Raw genomic sequence first — 15,702 nt, 5'->3', positions numbered from 1 at the left:
TAGTCTAGGTAGTCTAGTTCTACTGTAGTCTAGTTCTACTGTAGTCTAGTTCTACTGTAGTATAGTTCTAGATGTAGTCCAGTTCTAACATTATAGTCTAGTTTAACTGTAGTATATTCTACTGTAGTCTAGTTCTACTGTAGGTAACATTACTGTAGTCTAGTTCTACTGTAGTCTAGTTCTACTGTAGTATAGTTCTACTGTAGTCTAGTGTAGTCTATACTGTAGTGAGTTCTACTGTAGTCTAGTATGGTAACATGTAGTCTGTTCTAACAGTAGTCTAGTTCTACTGTAGTCTAGTTCTAACTTATAGTTCTGGTTTAACTGTAGTCTAGTTCTACTGTAGTGTAGTTCTTATGTAGTCTAGTTCTACTGTAGTCTAGTTCTACTGTAGTCTTCTACTGTAATCTAGTTCTACTGTAACACTGTAGTAGTTCTACTGGTTTAGTCTAGTATCTACTGTAGTCTAGTTCTACTGTAGTAGTTCTAGTTAACTTATAGTACTGTTTAACTGTAGTCTAGTTCTACTGAGAATGAGTAATGTAGTCTAGTATGGTAACATTATAGCTAGTTTAACAGTAGTCTAGTTCTAGATGAGTTCTAGTCTAGTTCTAGGTAGTGGTCTAGTTCTGTAACAGTCTAGTCTTTCTACTGTAGTCTAGTTCTACTGTAGTCTAGTTCTACTGTAGTTCTACTAGTCTAGTGTAGTCTAGTTCTACTGTAGTCTAGTTCTACTGTAGTCTAGTTCTACTGTAGTCTAGTTCTACTGTAGTCTAGTTCTTAAGTCTAGTTCTACTGTAGTCTAGTTCTACTGTAGTCTATTCTAACTGTAGTCTAGTTCTACTGTAGATAGTTCTACTGTAGTCTAGTTGTTTAACTGTAGTCTAGTTCTACTGTAGTCTGATTAATCTATTAAAGTGGCTAGTTCTACTGTAGTCTAGTTCTACTGGTCTGTAGTCTAGTTCTACTGTAGTCTAGTTCTACTGTAGTCTAGTTCTACTGTAGTCTATTCTAAAATCTATTCAACTACTGTAGTCTAGTACTATGGAAGCCTAAAATAGTCAAGTTTTAAATTCTCGAGTCTATTTGACTGTAGCATTCATGTAGTCTGTTTATGACTAGTTCTACATGTAGTGCTAGTTCTACTGTAGTCTAGTTCTACTGTAGTCTAGTTTCTACTGTAGTCTAGTTGTAGTGTAAGTTCTAGTCTAGTTCTACTGTAGTCTAGTTCTGTAGTCTAGTTCTACTGTAGTCTAGTTCTACTGTAGTCTAGTTCTTCTGTAGTGTAGTTCTACTGTAGTGTAGTTCTACTGTAGTGTAGTTCTTCTGTAGTCTAGTTCTACTGTAGTGTAGTTCTACTGTAGTGTAGTTCTACTGTAGTGTAGTTCTACTGTAGTGTAGTTCTTCTGTAGTGTAGTTCTACTGTAGTGTATTCTTCTGTAGTGTAGTTCTTCTGTAGTGTAGTTCTTCTGTAGTGTAGTTCTACTGTAGTGTAGTTCTACTGTAGTGTAGTTCTACTGTAGTGTAGTTCTACTGTAGTGTAGTTCTTCTGTAGTGTAGTTCTACTGTAGTGTAGTTCTACTGTAGTCTAGTTCTACTGTAGTGTAGTTCTACTGTAGTGTAGTTCTACTGTAGTCTAGTTCTATTGTAGTGTAGTTCAACTGTAGTGTATTCTTCTGGAGTGTAGTTCTATTCTAAAGTATTTAAACTGGAACAACCATTTCAGTAATTGAGTCAATATATCCAAGTAACAGATTAATAGTTTTTCTGTATCAAGGTCAGAAGGCTTTGTATTCTTGAGTCTTTCCAAAAGTGAACAACCTGGAAAAACTTCCCCCGAACAGAGAGATGGAGGACATTCATCACAGCTGTATCTGCAGAGTGTTGAGGTTAAACTAACAATCCCAACTAAATAACTACATAGATACGGATGTGAGAGGAGAATGTGCAATGCTGACATCAAGGAATCTTCAACTGCATCCACCTCTATTGTCGACCAGAACCTTGTTGTTCCTGTGGCACCTTTGGACAGAGATGACATGATGAATGACTACATTAAATACAGGTTGACTACAACACAGTACTTTGTAAAGAGATGACATGATGAATGACATTAAATAAAGGTTGACTACAACACAGTACTTTGTAAAGAGATGACATGATGAATGACATTAAATAAAGGTTGACTACAACACAGTACTTTGTAAAGAGATGACATGATGAATGACATTAAATAAAGGTTGACTACAACACAGTACTTTGTAAAGAGATGACATGATGAATGACATTAAATAAGGTTGACTACAACACAGTACTTTGTAAAGAGATGACATGATGAATGACTTACATTAAATACAGGTTGACTACAACACAGTACTTTGTAAAGAGATGACATGATGAATGACTACATTAAATAAAGGTTGACTACAACACAGTACTTTGTAAAGAGATGACATGATGAATGAGATGACACATTAAATACAGGTTGACTACAACACAGTACTTTATAAAGAGATGACATGATGAATGACTACATTAAATAAAGGTTGACTACAACACAGTACTTTGTAAAGAGATGACATGATGAATGACATTAAATAGAGGTTGACTACAACACAGTACTTTGTAAAGAGATGACATGATGAATGACTACATTAAATAAAGGTTGACTACAACACAGTACTTTGTAAAGAGATGACATGATGAATGACTACATTAAATAAAGGTTGACTACAACACAGTACTTTGTAAAGAGATGACATGATGAATGACTACATTAAATAAGGTTGACTACTACAACACAGTACTGTAAAGAGAAAGAGATACATGATGAATGACACATGATGAATGACATTAAATAAAGGTTGACTAATCAACACAGTACATCTTTGTAAAGTACTTCCTCTGATGACATGATGAATGACTACATTAAATAAAGGTTGACTGACTGTAAAGAGATGACAGTTGAACACAGTACTTTGTAAAGAGATGACATGATGAATGACTACATTAAATAAAGGTTGACTACAACACAGTACTTTGGAGAACATGATGAATGACATGATGAATGACTTGTCATTAAACTAACATGATGAATGACATTGACTACAACACAAACTTACTTTGTAAAGAGATGACATGATGAATGACATTAAATAAAGGTTGACTACAACACAGTACTTTGTAAAGAGATGACATGATGAATGACTACATTAAATACAGGTTGACTACAACACAGTACTTTGTAAAGAGATGACATGATGAATGACACATTAAATACAGGTTGACTACAACACAGTACTTTGTAAAGATGATGACATGATGAATGACATTAAATAAGTGGTTGACTACAACACAGTACTTTGTAAAGAGATGACATGATGAATGACATTAAATACAGATGAATGACATTAAATACTACAACACAGTACTTGAATGTTGACTACCACACAGTACTTTGTAAGTGGACACTACATGATGAATGACACATTAAATAAAGGTGTGACTACAACATACAGTAGATGAACATCTCTGATTGATCTTACATAAAGCTGACCAGTGTTACAGGCTGTATCTGCAGAGTTGTTGAGTGTGAGATGAGATGACATGATGAACATCTCTGTATTAACTCTACCAGGTTACAGCTGTATCTGCAGAGTGTTGAGGTGAGATGACATGATGAACATCTCTGTATTAACTCTACCAGGTTACAGCTGTATCTGCAGAGTGTTGAGGTTAAACTAACAATCCCAACTAAATAACTACATAGAGAAGGATGTGAGAGGAGAATGTGCAATGCTGACATCAAGGCAGAATCAATCTGTATGGAATATAAGACCAACAATCTGTATGGAATATAAGACCAACAATCTGTATGGAATATAAGACCAACAATCTGTTTGCAATGTAAACCTTCTAATAAAAGCAATACTTATTAAATCAAGTTCCCTCCTCCAGGTAAAACAATGTAAAGCCTGGTAATCCTTCTGTGTTGTCATCTATCCTGACACACTAGTTCCCTCCTCCAGGTAAAACAATGTAAAGCCTGGTAATCCTTCTGTGTTATCATCTATCCTGACACACTACTTTAGACACTACCTGAGTTGTTATCTCTGTGTCCAGGTAAAACAATGTAAAGCCTGGTAATCCTTCTGTGACTAGTTCAGATCTATCCTGACTACAATCCAAACTAGTTCTGTATCATTACAGGATAGTTAAACAATGTCTGGAAACAGCCAAACTGAATCCTACTGTGTGGATCTATGTGACACACTAGTTCAGATGTAACCTTGACTACAATGTTGAACAGTGTGGATGGCTCTGTGCTATCTCTACCTTCTGACAGACTAGTTCAGACCTAAGTGGACTACATGTTGTGAACCTGTTCTGTACTGGCATGGTTAGACTATGTTGATTCTGATGAAGACAGGATTGATCTGGACCAGCACAGTACCATAAGTGGACACTACAGTGTGGAGGTCCATGTGTATGTGAGGTACAGACATACCTGTCAGATGTTCTTCATAGGAAATGTCTTCCTCTGATGATCCTGATGCCCCTGGGACATAATCATCTTCCCTGTTGTCAATGCTGGTTATTGAGTCATCAGTCTTGTATCCAAGCAGAGCTTTGGTCAACTGTGTTGAAGAAAACAAGTATCTTGGATAACTAGACAGACGGAAATACACACATACATATACATAATAACTAGACAGACGGAAATACACACATATACATAATAGACAGACTTGATTAGTTATGGAAATACACACATACTTTAGATGTTAATTAGTTATGGCTCTGAGCTCCTACACATTAGATGTTGATTAGTTATGGCTCTGAGCTCCTACTTTAGATGTTGATTAGTTATGGCTCTTATGCTCTGATGCTAATTAGTTATGGCTCTTCCTCTGTTTAGATTAGTTATGGCTCTTTAGATGTTGATTAGTTATGGCTCTCTACTTTAGATGTTGATTAGTTATGGCTCTGGCTCTCTTTACTTTAGATGTTGATTAGTTATGGCTCTGATGCTCTCTGACTTTAGATGTTGATTAGTTATGGCTCTGAGCTCCTCTACTTTAGATGTTGATTAGTTATGGCTCTGAGCTCCTCTACTTTAGATGTTGATTAGTTATGGCTCTGAGCTCCTCTACTTTAGATGTTGATTAGTTATGGCTCTGTGCTCCTCTACTTTAGATGTTGATTAGTTATGGCTCTGAGCTCCTCTACTTTAGATGTTGATTAGTTATGGCTCTGAGCTCCTCTACTTTAGATGTTGATTAGTTATGGCTCTGTGCTCCTCTACTTTAGATGTTGATTAGTTATGGCTCTGTGCTCCTCTACTTTAGATGTTGATTAGTTATGGCTCTGTGCTCCTCTACTTTAGATGTTGATTAGTTATGGCTCTGAGCTCCTCTACTTTAGATGTTGATTAGTTATGGCTCTGAGCTCCTCTACTTTAGATGTTGATTAGTTATGGCTCTGTGCTCCTCTACTTTAGATGTTGATTAGTTATGGCTCTGTGCTCCTCTACTTTAGATGTTGATTAGTTATGGCTCTGTGCTCATCTACTTTACCTGTGTTGTGTTATGGCTCTGTGCTCAACACTGTGTATTCTACCTGTGGTCAACACTGTGTGTATTCTACCTGTGGTTCAACACTGTGTATTCTACCTGGGTCAACACTGTGTATTCTACCTGTGGATGTGTATTCTACCTGTGGTCAACTGTGTATTCTACCTGTGGTCAACACTGTGTATTCTACCTGTGGTCAACACTGTGTATTCTACCTGTGGTCAACACTGTGTATTCTACCTGTGGTCAACACTGTGTCATGTGTATTCTACCTGTGGTCAACACTGTGTATTCTACCTGTGGTCAACACTGTGTATTCTACCTGTGGTCAACACTGTGTATTCTACCTGTGGTCAACACTGTGTATTCTACCTGTGGTCAACACTGTGTATTCTACCTGTGGTCAACACTGTGTATTCTACCTGTGGTCAACACTGTGTATTCTACCTGTGGTCAACACTGTGTATTCTACCTGTGGTCAACACTGTGTATTCTACCTGTGGTCAACACTGTGTATTCTACCTGTGGTCAACACTGTGTATTCTACCTGTGGTCAACACTGTGTATTCTACCTGTGGTCAACACTGTGTATTCTACCTGTGCCAAAGAGCGTGTGGAGTTTATTTTGAAGACGTTATGTCTCTTTCTAATGATGATTTCAGATGTATTGATAGCACCGTGGATTGTTTTGTTAGAAAATATCAAAAGTATGTCCTTTAACACCCTATAATCAAGGTGTATGCTCAGGTCAAATGTTTAAAGAATGTCACAAATGTTCAAATGTATAATTAAAAATAATAAAATGTATTGAACTTAATCAGAAGTCTAACCACCCTGAGAGATTAGGCAAAGATCTGGAGGGGTTCAGGGGTGAGGACTCATCCATAAATGAGTTATCATTAACCATTTTAAAAGGGGGAGTAAGGACTCATCCATTAATGAGTTATCATTAACCATTTCAAAAGGGGGAGGGGTTCAGGGGTGAGGACTCATCCATTAATGAGTTATCATTAGCCCTTTCAAAAGGGGGAGGGGTTCAGGGGTGAGGACTCATCCATTAATGAGTTATCATTAGCCCTTTCAAAAGGGGAGGGGTTCAGGGGTGAGGACTCATCCATTAAATGAGTTATCATTAGCCCTTTCAAAAGGGGGAGGGGTTCAGGGGTGAGGACTCATCCATTAATGAGTTATCATTAGCCCTTTCAAAAGGGGGAGGGGTTCAGGGGTGAGGACTCATCCATTAATGAGTTATCATTAGCCATTTCAAAAGGGGGAGGGGTTCAGGGGTGAGGACTCATCCATTAATGAGTTATCATTAACCATTTCAAAAGGGGAGGGGTTCAGGGGTGAGGACTCATCCATTAATGAGTTATCATTAACCATTTCAAAAGGGGGAGGGGTTCAGGGGTGAGGACTCATCCATTAATGAGTCATCATTAACCATTTCAAAAGCGGGAGGGGTTCAGGGGTAAGGACTCATCCATTAATGAGTTATCATTAACCATTTCAAAAGGGGGAGGAGTTCAGGGGTGAGGACTCATCTATTAATGAGTTATCATTAGCCATTTCAAAAGGGGGGGAGTTCAGGAACTCATCCATTAATGAGTTATCATTAACCATTTGAAAAGGGTTTTGTTTTTGGTACCTGAGAGGAGTTGAACTCTCCATTGGTGAAGTTATCAGTTTGGTATTTGAGAAAATGGTGAGGACTGGGGCTTTAAGACACTGACTCCACCCAGGGGTCTTCTATTCAACAATCTGTTGGTGAAGCAGAGGGAATGTGACTCATCCATTAATGAGTTATCATTAGCCCTTTCAAAAAGGAGTTCAGGGGGAGGACTCATCCAACAATGAGTTATAGTTTGGTAACCCTTTGGTACCTGAGAGGGAATGGTGAGGACTGCAGGGCTTTAAGACACTGACTCCACCCAGGAGGTCTTCTATCCTCAACAATCTGTTGGTGAAGCTTATAGTTTGGTACCTGAGAGGGGAATGTTGAGGACTGCAGGGCTTTAAGACACTGACTCCACCCAGGAGGTCTTCTATCCTCAACAATCTGTTGGTGAAGCTTATAGTTTGGTACCTGAGAGGGGAATGACTCCACCCAGGAGGACTCAACAATCTGTTGGGGCTTTTGGTACCTGAGACACTGACTCCAGGGCTTTAAGACACTGACTCCACCCAGGAGGTCTTCTATCCTCAACAATCTGTTGGTGAAGCTTATAGTTTGGTACCTGAGAGGGGAATGTTGAGGACTGCAGGGCTTTAAGACACTGACTCCACCCAGGAGGTCTTCTATCCTCAACAATCTGTTGGTGAAGCTTATAGTTTGGTACCTGAGAGGGGAATGTTGAGGACTGCAGGGCTTTAAGACACTGACTCCACCCAGGAGGTCTTCTATCATCAGCACTCTCTCAACAATGATTTTCAACCTGTAAGGTCTCCTGGTCCAGACATTACAGATCTTCAACCTGTAAGGTCTCTGGTCCAGGCATTATAGGGGCAGGTCTCTCTCTCTGATCTTCAACCTGTAAGGTCTCTGGTCCAGACATTACAGGGGCAGGTCTCTCTCTCTGATCTTCAACCTGTAAGGTCTCTGGTCCAGGCATTACAGGGGCAGGTGTCTCAGATCTTCAACCTGTAAGGTCTCTGGTCCAGGCATTACAATAGAAAGTATAGTAACATATTTAAATCGAGTTCCGAGATTGCAATTCCTATGACTTCCACTAGATGTCAACAGTCTTTCTTCAAGGTTTCAGACTTATTTCTTCCAAAACGAGGAAGAATTGAGTTTTGATACAGGAACCCAGAGTGGGAAATCAATCTGTGCGAGCATGATGAAGAGGACACGCTAAAATCACGTTCCTATTGAACATACTTCTTTCCGTGTGAAATATTACAGTTTAATTACATTTTAGGGAACCTGAGGATTAAATAGGAATGTAGTTTGACTGTTTTAACAAAGTTTAGCAGTAGCTATTTGGAATCCTTTCTCTGCATGTTGAACGAGTGGATTACTGAAATCAATGGCGCCAACTAAACTGACTTTTTGGGATATAAAGAAGGATTTTATCTAACAAAACGACACTACATGTTGTACCTGGGACTCTTAGGATTGCAAATCAGAGGAAGATTTTTCAAAAAGGAAGTGAATAATTCATCGCTATTTGTGACTTTATGAAACCTGTGCTGGTTGAAAAATATGTTGATGTGCGGCGCGGTCCTCAAACAATCGCATGGCATACTTTCCATGTAAAGCCTATTGTACATCGGACAATGCAGGTAGATGAACAAGAATTTAAGCTTTTAACCCATATCACACCTATCTACCTAAATGGTTAATATCCATCATTTTTATGATTATATATTTGAATTGCGAACCGTCCAATTTCACCGGATGTTGTCGACTAGCCGTAAGAAGTTTTAAGAACTTGTTTAAACTGACGGCCTAGGAACAGTGGGTTAACTGCCTTGTTCAGAACAACGGATCTTTACCTTGTCAGCTCGGGTATTCGATCTAGAAACTTTTTAGATACTGGCCCAACACTCTAACCACTAGGCTACCTGCCGATCCTAGATCATAATGAATCAGATTAAATGGACAGGGGGACCTGATCCTAGATTAGCACTCCTGATCTGAGACACTGCCTGAATGAATAAGGAATGCTGTTGTAAAGTCTAGTTACAGCAGATGTTTACTGCCATCTAGTGGTAGATACTAATAAAACACTTTATTATCAGGGTGGGGAGACGGCTGAGTGCAGGATCCATGGTGAGATGACAGAGCAGAAAACACTATATGGAGAGAAGTACAAATGAAGTATTTGTGAACAATAAAGGACAGAGTAAGAGAATAAATACCTGGAATGACATATTATTAATAGTTAGTAGATCTCACAGGTTTCTGTCGTCATTATTTTACCGTACACCAGAGACTTCAGGAGGGACGTGATTTCCTCATATGAAAGTGAAAGTAAGGGTGTGGTCTACGCCTTTATAAAACAGCTGTTGAAACCGTAGCGCACATTTCTCTGGTTACTGTTATATAAAGTGAAAGTAAGGGTGTGGTCTACGCCTTTATAAAACAGCTGTTGACACTGTAGCGCACATTTCTCTGGTTACTGTTATATAAAGTGAAAGTAAGGGTGTGGTCAGCTGCTGTTGAAACTGTAGCGCACATTTCTCTGGTTACTGTTATATAAAGTGTTGAAACTGTAGCGCACATTTCTCTGGTTACTGTTATATAAAGTAAGGGTGTGGTCTACGCCTTTATAAAACAGCTGTTGAAACTGTAGCGCACATTTCTCTGGTTACTGTTATATAAAGTGAAAGTAAGGGTGTGGTCTACGCCTATATAAACCAGCTGTTGAAACTGTAGCGCACATTTCTCTGGTTACTGTTATATAAAGTGAAAGTAAGGGTGTGGTCTACGCCTATATAAACCAGCTGTTGAAACTGTAGCGCACATTTCTCTGGTTACTGTTATATAAAGTGAAAGTAAGGGTGTGGTCTACGCCTATATAAACCAGCTGTTGAAACTGTAGCGCACATTTCTCTGGTTACTGTTATATAAAGTTACTGTTAATAAAGTAAAGTGTGGTCTACGCCTATATAAACCAGCTGTTGAAACTGTTTCTCTGGTTACTGCATAAAGTGATTTCTCTGGTTACTGTTATATAAAAAGTGAAAGTAAGGGTGTGGTCTACGCCTTTATAAAACCAGCTGTTGAAACTGTAGCCAGCTGTTGAAACTGTAGCGCACATTTCTCTGGTTACTGTTATATAAAGCTGAAACTGTAAGGGTGTGGTCTACGCCTATATAAACCAGCTGTTGAAACTGTAGCGCACATTTCTCTGGTTACTGTTATATAAAGTAAGGGTGGTCTACTGCTGTTGAAACTACTGTTATAAAGTAAGTAAGGGTGTGGTCTACGCCTATATAAACCAGCTGTTGAAACTGTAGCGCACATTTCTCTGGTTACTGTTATATAAAGTGAAAGTAAGGGTGTGGTCTACGCCTATATAAACCAGCTGTTGAAACTGTAGCGCACATTTCTCTGGTTACTGTTATATAAAGTAAGGGTGTGGTCTACGCCTATATAAACCAGCTGTTGAAACTGTAGCGCACATTTCTCTGGTTACTGTTATATAAAGTAAGGGTGTGGTCTACGCCTATATAAACCAGCTGTTGAAACTGTAGCGCACATTTCTCTGGTTACTGTTATATAAAGTAAGGTGTGGTCTACGCCTATATAAACCAGCTGTTGAAACCGTAGCGCACATTTATCGGGAACATTAGAAGCGGGATAAATGTGTTGATTTGAAGGACAGACTGACAGACTCTGGTAAGTCTTGGCTACATATAACTATTATAAAGTTAGGTCGTAGTCAGACATTCAATAGACAGAGTAGGCTTGAGATATGATTCTTTATCATGCTGAACAACCTGGACCCGGTTTCCACGATGGAATTTAGGCTTAACGTTGGGAACGCATGATAAGTGGGTAAACGATAATTAACAGAATACAAAGTTGAGGAAACACTATTTTACAAATTAAAGGTGCGTAGGCGCGTTACCCTCCACCGCATCCCCGTTGATGCGGGAGTGTATAGTCCTTTAGTCTCTATGGGCCAGATGGTCAGTTAGTGAGAAACTGTTCAGATTGGGGTCTATAACATCCAATCATAGAGGTTTACAGCAGCTGACAGGTGCAACTTCATCGATACTAACTCAAACTGACTTGGTTTAAATAAAGACAATATCTGTAAAGATAAAAAAAAAAGTAGAAGGTTAAGTATTTCTGAACAATAATTTATTCATAAGGACAGAGTATGTGAATGAATACCTGGAATGAGATATTACGAGTTAGTAGAAGTGCTACTTGAGCTGAGTTGCTGACAGACAGCAGTTTTCAAAGTGTAAACTAATCAGTAGACCTACATGTTATCAGTAACACGTCTGGTAAAGATGGTGGAGGAGCTTTTCAATGATATGGTTTTATGTTTATCTCAGGGTTTCTCAATCCTTTTGTTCTTACCAGCACTTACACACCTGATTCAACTAATCATCACATATTTTAAGACAGTTTAATATTTGAGGCATACAAATTAACATTCTCAAATTAAAACCTTTTGGGTTTGTAGGCCTGTTAACAATTATTATATGCCTACAGTAATTCATATTTTGGAGAGAAAAAACACAACTAAACCTGGTTTTGTGACATGTGGAATACAGTAAACTAGTGTCTGAGTGCTGCTGAGTCATTCCAACCATACGGTCCCTCTTCTGTCTTTCAGGTTAATAATCTAGAATAAAGTAGAGGGGACATGTGGAATACAGTAAACTAGTGTCTGAGTGCTGCTGAGTCATTCCTACCATGTGGTGCCTTTTCTGTCCCCAGGAAATATCAGTTCTTATTTAGTGAAAGCTGAAATAAATAATTCTCTCTACTATTATTCTGACATTACACATTCTTTAAAATAAAGTGGTGATCCTAACTGACCTAAAACAATGACTTTTGTTTACGAGGATTCAATTTCAGGAATTGTGAAAAACTGAGTTTAAATGTATTTGGCTCAGGTGTATGTAAACTTCCGACTTCAACTGTATTTATGTGTATATATTAATTTACTGCTCTAAGGATATAATTATTGTTTACATCACCTTATTACTATTATGTTTTGATTTTTCCCTTCCATTTGTTTTACTATTTATGTGATGTGCAATGCAGAGAACACTGAAGAGGAATTATCATTTAATTTCCACAGTGAATTATTGTAATGTTTGTTTATGTGTCAATTAACCCCATAAGGGAAGGGTTGCCAGGTGGCGATTTGACACAATAATAAAGTTTTCACTCATTTGTTCATTCATTTTTCATTCATATAATTTAATTTAAGATGTTCTGTGTGTCCCTAATATCACTTTACACCCTGTTAGTTTGTTGTAATTCCTAGAGCAGAACGGAGAACACCATCGGGTTCGTACAAGTCTCAGTTTACATTATGAGCGATATCGGAGGATGACGTGGATTGAGACACACCCCATGTAAAAAAAACATGCAAAAAACAGACATCTCCAGCTTAAACAGACAGATGTTGATGGGGATGTGTTTATTATGTTCATTACATTTCAGCAGACCATTGTCTGAGGGTTTAAAATGAGGATGACCTGGTCTCAAAAATCCCCCAAAGGCTCTTTTAAAGGAGGATCAGTTTAGCCTTTTAGATCATTATGAATCAGATTACATGGAGAGGAGGACCTGATCCGAAATCATAATGAATCAGATTACATGGAGAGAAGGAACCTGATCCTAGATCATAATGAATCAGATTACATTTTTATCTTCATTTAAACAGGCAAGTCAGTTAAGAACAAATTCTTATTTTCAATGACGGCCTAGGAACAGTGGGTTAACTGCCTGTTCAGGAGCAGAACAACAGATTTATTTGTACCTTGTCAGCTCGGGGGTTTGAACTTGCAACCTTCCAGTTACTAATCCAACGCTCTAACCACTAGGCTACCCTGCCACCCCAATGGAGAGGAGGGACCTGATCCTAGATCATAATGAATCAGATTACATGGAGAGGAGGAACCTGATCCTAGATCATAATGAATCAGATAATGGAGAGACGATCCTAGATCAACCACATGGAGGCTACCCTCCTAGATCATAATGAATCCCAATGGAGAGGGAGGGACCTGATCCTAGATCATAATGAATCAGATTACATGGAGAGGAGGAACCTGATCCTAGATCATAATGAATCAGATTACATGGAGAGGGGAACCTGATCCTAGATCATAATGAATCAGATTATATGGAGATAGGGTAATGACCTGATCCTAGATCATAATGAATCAGTAATTACATGGTTAGAGGAACAACAGTAATGATACATGGTTAGGACCTGATCCTAGATCATAATGATATGGTTAGATGATACATGGTTAATGAATCAGACAGGAACAACAGTAATGATACATGGTTAGATAGGGTAATGACCTAATGATCCTGGTTAGATAGGAACAGTAATGATACATGGTTAGACACTAATGATACATTTATGAATAACATGGTTAGATAGGAACAGGTAATGATAAGATAGGAACAACAGTAATGATACATGGTTAGATAGGAACAACAGTAATGATACATGGTTAGATACATGGTTAGATAGGAACAACAGTAATGATACATGGTTAGATAGAACAACAGTAATGATACATGGTTAGATAGGAACAACAGTAATGATACATGGTTAGATAGGAACAACAGTAATGATACATGGTTAGATAGGAACAACAGTAATGATACATGGTTAGATAGGAACAACAGTAATGATACATGGTTAGATAGGAACAACAGTAATGATACATGGTTAGATAGGAACAACAGTAATGATACATGGTTATATACATGGTTAGATAGGAACAACAGTAATGATACATGGTTAGATAGGAACAACAGTAATGATACATGGTTAGATAGGAACAACAGTAATGATACATGGTTAGATAGGAACAACAGTAATGATACATGGTTAGATAGGAAATGATACATGGTTAGATAGGAACAACAGTAATGATACATGGTTAGATAGGAACAACAGTAATGATACATGGTTAGATAGGAACAACAGTAATGATACATGGTTAGATAGGAACAACAGTAATGATACATGGTTAATAGGAACAACAGTAATGATTGGTTAGATAGGAACAACAGTAATGATACATGGTTAGATACATGGTTAGATAGGAACAACAGTAATGATACATGGTTAGATAGGAACAACAGTAATGATACATGGTTAGATAGGAACAACAGTAATGATACATGGTTAGATAGGAACAACAGTAATGATACATGGTTAGATAGGAACAACAGTAATGATACATGGTTAGATAGGAACAACAGTAATGATACATGGTTAGATAGGAACAACAGTAATGATACATGTCCTCAATGTGAAGTGACATTAATCCATAAATACAGAGCACAAGTACAACCCTTTTTATATAAACATTTTAAGGTAGTAAGAAAATAATAATTCAGTTAATATTTTAATAAAGAAGTCTTGAATGACCAATAAATCACCTGCTAGCATTAGCTAGCGTGACATTACAGTGCACTGATTGACGGTGCTGTTAGCTCGTCATTAACATGGATAGCTAAGATACATGGTTAGACAGCAGACACCTGATAAACTTAATATTTTAATAAAGAAGTCTTGAATGAAATAAATCACCTGCTTTAAATACAAAATAAATATATACATAAACTTCCAGTCAAATACATTATATACATCGTCACATTCGCTATTGACTTTTCGATATATGAACCAGTTTTCCAAAGACGCTATTGTGTTATACAGTTTAAAACAGTTTTTATGTCCAGCAGAAGGAGACGTGCTGTCAGAATATCTCAGACTGAACAGCAGGCAGACCAACTCTCCAAATAGGGGAGAAGCCAAAACCCACTACTTGTTCTTTCAAGGAAAATAATACAAAAATTGTAAGTCTGAAGACCTCTGGTATTGACAACCTTACTACAATAGCAGCAAATATGTTTTATGAATTCGACAACACATAATGAAAGGAAACGTTATTCATATCACCCCTCTTTCTGAGGAGAATGGTTTCACCCACTACTCTACCCGGAACTGCGGTGTTCTCTGATATCCACGTTGCGCGCATCGCGAGTGAGGTTGATGGAAACTCTACATTTTCACTTTGTCACACATGCACCTTTGATATCCCGTTCACGAGTATCCCTGTAGCCATAAATAAACAGAATGTTCCTCATTTAAATTCATATGGGTTAAATTGAATAGTAACTGTAATCTGGACACTGACTGACACTATAGGCCTATAAAGTAATTTAATATGAACTGCAGAATTATGCAGAATTATGCATTTTTTGCATTTAAATGAAACAACAAATGTTAATTTAGGGGTGGAGAAATATGATTTATTTCAGTATCTCTTGAGATATTGTGAATGAGAGTGTAAGGTGTTATCTCTGACACTGATACAAGCGGACAGTATTTTCAACCTGATCAGAAACGTGTTTCATCATTTTCTCAGATTTTAATTTCCTTAAAACCATTCAGACTGATGACATTTG

At 37.9% G+C, this 15,702-nt stretch overlaps 2 long non-coding RNA genes across 4 annotated transcripts; both read left to right on the top strand.

Annotated features, from left to right (window-relative positions):
- Window positions 1-1,440: 1,440 nt before the first annotated feature.
- Window positions 1,441-2,743, top strand: LOC121844233. 3 transcript variants are annotated; one of them, XR_006081902.1, is made up of 3 exons: window positions 1,526-2,419; window positions 2,485-2,545; window positions 2,604-2,743. It is a non-coding gene; the product is annotated as an uncharacterized LOC121844233 (long non-coding RNA). The 3 variants fall into 3 exon arrangements; XR_006081901.1 differs by lacking the exon at window positions 2,485-2,545 and having other exon boundaries at window positions 1,441-2,419; XR_006081900.1 differs by having other exon boundaries at window positions 1,441-2,419; window positions 2,485-2,743.
- A 7,625-nt stretch (window positions 2,744-10,368) lies between these two features.
- On the top strand, window positions 10,369-12,445 carry LOC121844231. Its single transcript, XR_006081898.1, has 2 exons — window positions 10,369-10,451; window positions 10,808-12,445. It is a non-coding gene; the product is annotated as an uncharacterized LOC121844231 (long non-coding RNA).
- Window positions 12,446-15,702: the final 3,257 nt, after the last annotated feature.

Source organism: Oncorhynchus tshawytscha, unplaced genomic scaffold (assembly GCF_018296145.1).
Source record: "Oncorhynchus tshawytscha isolate Ot180627B unplaced genomic scaffold, Otsh_v2.0 Un_contig_1269_pilon_pilon, whole genome shotgun sequence".
Lineage (NCBI taxonomy): Eukaryota > Metazoa > Chordata > Actinopteri > Salmoniformes > Salmonidae > Oncorhynchus > Oncorhynchus tshawytscha.
The sequence above is the reverse complement of the archived record's forward strand: the minus strand, read 5'-3'. Positions and strand labels throughout refer to the sequence as shown.